Source organism: Salmo salar, chromosome ssa02, assembly GCF_905237065.1.
Source record: "Salmo salar chromosome ssa02, Ssal_v3.1, whole genome shotgun sequence".
Taxonomy (NCBI): Eukaryota; Metazoa; Chordata; class Actinopteri; order Salmoniformes; family Salmonidae; genus Salmo; species Salmo salar.
Window position 1 is genome coordinate 34,157,284 of NC_059443.1, and position 6,481 is coordinate 34,163,764.

Here is a 6,481-nt window from a genome sequence, read left to right on the forward strand (position 1 = left end):
TCTGATTGGACATTTTCTGGTGTATTGTAGGACTACTATTCTCCTTCTTCTTCTCCTTCTTCTTCTTCTTCTCCTTCTTCTTCTTCTTCTCCTTCTTCTTCTTCTTCTCCTTCTTCTTCTTCTTCTCCTTCTTCTTCTCCTTCTTCTTCTTCTTCTTCTTCTCCTTCTTCTTCTCCTTCTTCTTCTTCTTCTCCTTCTTCTTCTTCTTCTCCTTCTTCTTCTTCTTCTTCTTCTCCTTCTTCTTCTCCTTCTTCTTCTTCTTTTTCTTCTTCTTCTTCTCCTTCTTCTTCTTCTTCTCCTTCTTCTTCTTCTCCTTCTTCTTCTTCTCCTTCTTCTTCTTCTTCTTCTCCTTCTTCTTCTCCTTCTTCTTCTTCTTCTCCTTCTTCTTCTTCTCCTTCTTCTTCTTCTTCTTCTCCTTCTTCTTCTTCTTCTTCTTCTTCTTCTTCTTCTTCTTCTTCTTATTAGTAGTAGCAGTATAAGTAGCCTATTAGGATGAATATTGTTATTATACTTTTATAGCATTTATACAATGCTGTAATCACCCCAGCAGCCTTCTATTTTTAACCAAAAGCTATAAAAACGTATAGAACGTTTGTTTAAAGGGAAAATGGGCACTTTCACATGTGATCGAATAGTTAAAAAGCAGGCAATGCCCTCGCCTATATTCGGCCTACTATAGCTATAGCCTGGGTATAACATGTAGGTCTGTACAATATTGTAATAGCACATGCTCTTTAATAGCATAGCCTACAGACAATCTGTAACGTTTTCCCAAATAATGTAGCCTAAAAATGTGTATAGTAGGCCTACACTCTTAGAAAAAAAGGTTCTGGATATAACCAAAAAAGGTTCTATGCTTGGTTCATTATTGGCACCCTTAAGGTTCTATATAGAACCGAAATTGGTTCCATATAGAAACCTCAGTGAAGAAGAACCCCTGGGGTTCTGATCAAATAACCCTACAAAATAAGGCCATATATGAAGCAAACAATATAACCCTTTTTGGTTTTATCCAGAACCTTTTTTTCTAAGAGTGCAGGCTTGGCTTAAGCTTTAAACCTACATTTAACATTTTGCTGAAGCCAAAAACATTTTTTTCTTAAGATAGCCAGGCTAGAACAAAAACATGGAACGCTTCCTCGCCTGCATCCCCTTCTCTGCCCGCCTCCCTGTCGTTGTTGAGATCCTATTTTCGCATATCCATTCTCCCACTTGTCGCACTCACTGACGCATGTCGGCTGCGCGCCTATAAATAAAGCCTATATTTCAAAAGCGCTGACTCCAGTGTTTTCCGGGGTGGAGGGATCACCTCTCATCCTCAATGTCACTCACTCTCCCGGAGAGATGGGCCGGCGCTTACATGAACACTGAGGTAGGAGATCCACAGGGCACTAAACCCATTAAGGCGTCTCCCGAATGCAAATCCGATGCTGCAGATATTTAATAAGGGACCTGTGCTCGCAAATTTGATTACCTTGCAATTGCCAGTGGATAATGTGCTAAAAGCTTTCCCACTTAGCGTAACTCCTTACCGAATATTATTCACACTTTGGGGGCCGGTGGACCGGTGGCTGGAGGCGACTCTTAAAGACACAGCAAACCTCAGAGCATATCCAACAGCTAGCTGGTGGTCATTGGTTATTACGGTCTTATAGGCTACCAGAAGAAACCAAGATGGACCTGTTGTACCTTTCTCCCGTTTTGTAGGTTAGTTTATATGACCCCCATAACAATTGGAATATCAACACAATCGATGTGTATGATTGATGATTGTAGAAGTATGTACTGTATAGCCTAAGCATTCGTCCTTTCGATGTTTTGAATGGAAGAGGAATACAAACATAAGCAATATAACGTGTCAAATTCCCCAACAATCTATGGAGGTCCGAAGGTGCGCACTCTCCCTCCCGTCCACACGTCAGCTGTGATCCTCCTGCACGGTGGTAACATCAGCTGTGATCCTCCTGCACGGTGGAAACATCAGCTGTGATCCTCCTGCACGGTGGTAACATCAGCTGTGATCCTCCTGCACGGTGGAAACATCAGCTGTGATCCTCCTGCACGGTGGAAACATCCGCTGTGATCCTCCTGCACGGTGGAAACATCCGCGGTGATCCTCCTGCACAGTGGAAAGAGACATCCATTCGTAATTCAACGTTTACATATTTATAATTTGCCATGATTGAGTAATATTTTATGCACGCAAAGTTGTCTACCCAAAATTGTGCATCAGTGATCACGAGGGAAGCATCTAACGGCATTTGTGAGGTACCTTTTCCTTATACTGTTTATATAATCAATATGATCAATATTTTCATCTAGCTCATTATTATTTGAGAATGAGTGTTTGTCGCTCAACTCAGAAACAGAAATCGCGGCTTCCACAGAGCGCTTCCACAGAGGGCTTCCACAGAGCGCTTCCATATCCGTGCCAGTGGGTTTCTTGCGTGCAACAACCCACTGGGCAAAAACTGGTTGAATCAACGTTGTTTCCACGTCATTTCAACAACAAAAAATATGTGTGATGAAGTTGAATCAACCTGGAAAACTGATTGGATTTGAAAAAAAGTAATCAATGTAAGGGATTATTCTTTTATTTTTTACCAAATTGTTTACCTAATCCAATGACATGTTTTGTTGATTTCCTGTTGAATTCAGATTAGTTGAAATTTCAACCAAATGTAAATCAAATGTAGACATTGAACTGACATTTGTGCACAGTGGTAAGGAACCAACTGGGTCGTTCCAGATAGCAATATACCAGTGGGTGATATCTACAGATACAACCCTGGCACTTAAGGGATATGACAATTACAAGATTTCAGCAATTATTTCGGTGGAGAGCTGGGGGCACATGTAAGGGTCAGTGGCCACGGAATCATAGTATATCCCGGAGGAGGGGAATTGAGGAAAATAATCGCCAGTTGATTGAATTGAATCCCTCGATGTTAGAGCCACAGTAATGAAATGGGTTGTTGCGGCCAACACCCGACCGGACCCGTTCACCGCCCCCACGATTTTTACCAGATTACAGACGATTGCAACAGGGCGAATATTTGCCTACAGATGGAATACATTTAAAGAGTAGTTTTTTATCCATGCGCTTGCATGTCCATGTAAATCCCTTTTATCACACACCAGGCCTTTACATACATCACTACCCAATATTCAACTACAGAGCTTGTAGGGTAAAAATGAACGCTTATTAATGAATACACTTGAAATAACGTGATAAGGACACAACGGTAGCTTAATATTTAGCCCGACTGTATTGATAGTGGCCTATGTTCTCATAATGTCAAAAACGTGAAAATAACAGCCCAATTATGTTTTGTGTGTTTAGCATACTCAACTAAATCATAATATGATTTAATTGAGTTATTATTGGAATATCTGATGAATTAATGAATTAGCATTTTCGTAACACTTTTCCAAATCAATTTGATTGCTCTCTGTGTATGAGACTGGTATTAAAAGCATACACATTTATCCATCCATAAACCAGAACAGAAACATGTTCTAAATAGTGTCCTAAGACATATCTTGCATCTCAACAAATCATTTATTTTCATTTGTGCATTTATCATGAAATATTTTGAACCTATCACAAATCGTAAACTGTTTTACAAGAGGTGACCAAAAGAATGAAACATAAAAAATGAGTGTCTTTAACCCAATGCTTGCACAGTGATTTGCAGTCTAACTGAGGAATCAGTGGTCTCCTTAACACCTGTCTAAGTCCCATGTCAAGAACAGAATAGATGTAATGTCCTCCCTGAATGAAATAAATATAATTTTCCCTGACTGCAGCGAGAAGACTTTGGTTAGCCTCTCCCTCTTGTTCCAGCAGAAAGCTCCCTCCCTCCCTCCCTCCCTCCCTCCCTCCCTCCCTCCCTCCCTCCCTCCCTCCCTCCCTCCCTCCCTCCCTCCCTCCCTCCCTCCCTCCCTCCCAGGCTAAGACTGAGGCATGCAGTGGCAGAGCGGTTGCCTCCGTTCATATGACTAATTAGAGAAGCTTCAAGCTGCGTTGTTCCTTTTGATGCTGATCCCTGGTGCTAATTGCCACGTCCGTCCCAGGGCATGGCTAGGTTAAGTTCAAATGCAGGGCCTTCTCAAACCCCCTCTCCTGAGTCTTCTCCCCACTCCTGTCTCCCCTTTTTACCGCCCTACATAGACTCCTACACCCCCCCTTGCTCTTCCCACATCTAACCCCAACCATTCCCTGACCCTTTGGGATAACAGGATGGAAGGATGGATGAAGGGTGGGTCCGGGGAGGGGGTGATGGGGAATTAGAATATAACTGATCAAACGTTTGATGAGGGGACAAGGTTTCCAGGGGAAGTGTGTCTGAGTAAGGGTGGGTGGGAGTGGGGTGGGAGGGGTGGGAGAGGGAGAGGGGAGCAGTTGCCATTCAAGCAGAGTGAAGGAGGGGTGAGTTGGGCTTTGGTGAAAGGAAGCATGGCCTTGAGTGACTTTGATTCCTGCTCATCCTGCATGGCTAGGTGGATGGGTCTGTCTGGAGCATAGTCACTGTGGACTGGGGCCACAAGAAGCAATGATGGTTGACCGTGATGCAGACGAATGGTGGCCAAGGACAAAGCATGGAGAGGTCTCAATATAATTCCTAATCTCTCAGACTTCAGAGCAGATTTTTTCCACATGTTCCTATAGGTGTCGCTCATGGTCACTATCAGCTTGGGAGTTTCTGGTGTTGGACACAGGGAAGTGGCATCATCTCGCTAAAGTCAGGACAGTCAAGCTATAGACTGCGCGGTAAGCTTCAAAGCTGTCCTTCTCACTCCTCACTCCTCCCTTTTCTCAGTCTGAGTCTGAATAATGACTCCCTCTTTCTCTTTTCATTCTCGTCCTCACTCTTTCACTTAGTCTCTCGTTCTTCCTTTCTTGCTTCATTTTTCTCTCTTTCGCCATTTCTCTCTCCATCTCCCTCTTTCTCTTGACTCCCACTATGTTAAAGGCCAACTCGTCCTCTCTCCCCCTCCCCTCTCTCAGCCTTCCCCTCTGTCTATACATGACTATCGGACATTCTCCTGGTCAAACAAGTGTAGCATCTTTAAATGGGAATGTTTGACTCTGCCATTCCCATGAATAATAAAGGAGCTTGATGGTTAAGAGGTGGATTAATGTGCTCCTACAGGGACTTGTGTGTGTGAGAGAGGGTGTGTGTTTTGAAGGAGGCTTGTGACAGACGTCCAGGAGGGACAAGGGCACTAGCCCTGCTACACCCTAATCCTTTTTGCAGCCTCACACACACCCAGGTTTTTTTTCAGTAAGGGCATGGTGCTAAAAGCTGACAGTGGGGATGGTGTTTGCTTAGCCTGGAACACTAGCCTCTTGTGGATTGGCTGCAGTTTACATCTCTTTAAGGAGAGCTTTAATTGTGTTTTGGTCCTTGGAGCTGGATCGCCCTCCGCTCCCCCGGGGCCGGCCTGCGAGGAGACACATCTCTAAATATGGCCGAGGTGGGATGATTCCGGAACGCATGTTAGACTGTGGCGTTCACCTCGGTGTCCTTCCATTGGTTTGACCTCTGCTTTAGAACTCACCACTTCACCTCCACAGATTTTCACTTTGACAAGGAGAGAAGTCTCTGCCTGGGAGAACTGGGAGCACTGCTGCTGGGCCTGCTGAATGACGAAGCTCATTCAAACACAAACTACAAACTTGAAGAGTTCTGGTCAAGGTCTGGTGTTCTGGCTTGGATAGTTTTTAGAGTGAAATTGTATGAGAGTAGAAAAGTGTATAAACTTTTCTATCTCAGTTCTTGTGCCTTTTTGTCTTTGGCAATGCAGCGAAATGGAATACAAGCACAAATTTGGCAGAATGTATTACAGACAATTCGTGCAATTTTCCAAGCATACACATTTCAAGCAGACAACTTACCGGTTTTTAGAATAGTCTTTGAATATCTTTATCATAAAGTTTTACAGTCAATTAACAATTAAAGACTAAACAAGTGAGATATATTCCCTTTTACGTACATAAGTGGTGCATGTTTGAGTGTGTAAAAGATGCCGAGGGCTTGAGGTGTGTGTGTGACTGCGTGAGTGTAGGGGTTGTGGTGGGAGTTGAGTGTGTGGAAGTGCAGGCGAGCGTGGAGCCAGGGTGCTAACAGCCGGCCCAGCGAGAGGAGGCAAAGGCGCTGCATGTGCAAAGAGCCCCTATTAGCAGTGCTGACTTTAACCTTTATTCACTTAAAGCCCCCCTCCCTCCCGTACAATTGCCTCCCTTCCCCCTCCACACACCCTCCCCTCCCTTGGGCCTCTCTCCTCTCTCACCCCCAGGCTCTCGCAGCACAAGCCCTGGCTGTGTGTCCAGTGTGTGAAGGGACCGTGTCAGCGTAAAGCCCTGAGTGACGAACAGAGCAGTCCAACGCTAGCCTGTTTACCTGGCTCTCCCAGCCACAGGTACAGAGTGAACATGCACAGTCACAGAAGGCGCTCTCTGTGTGTTATTAAAAGT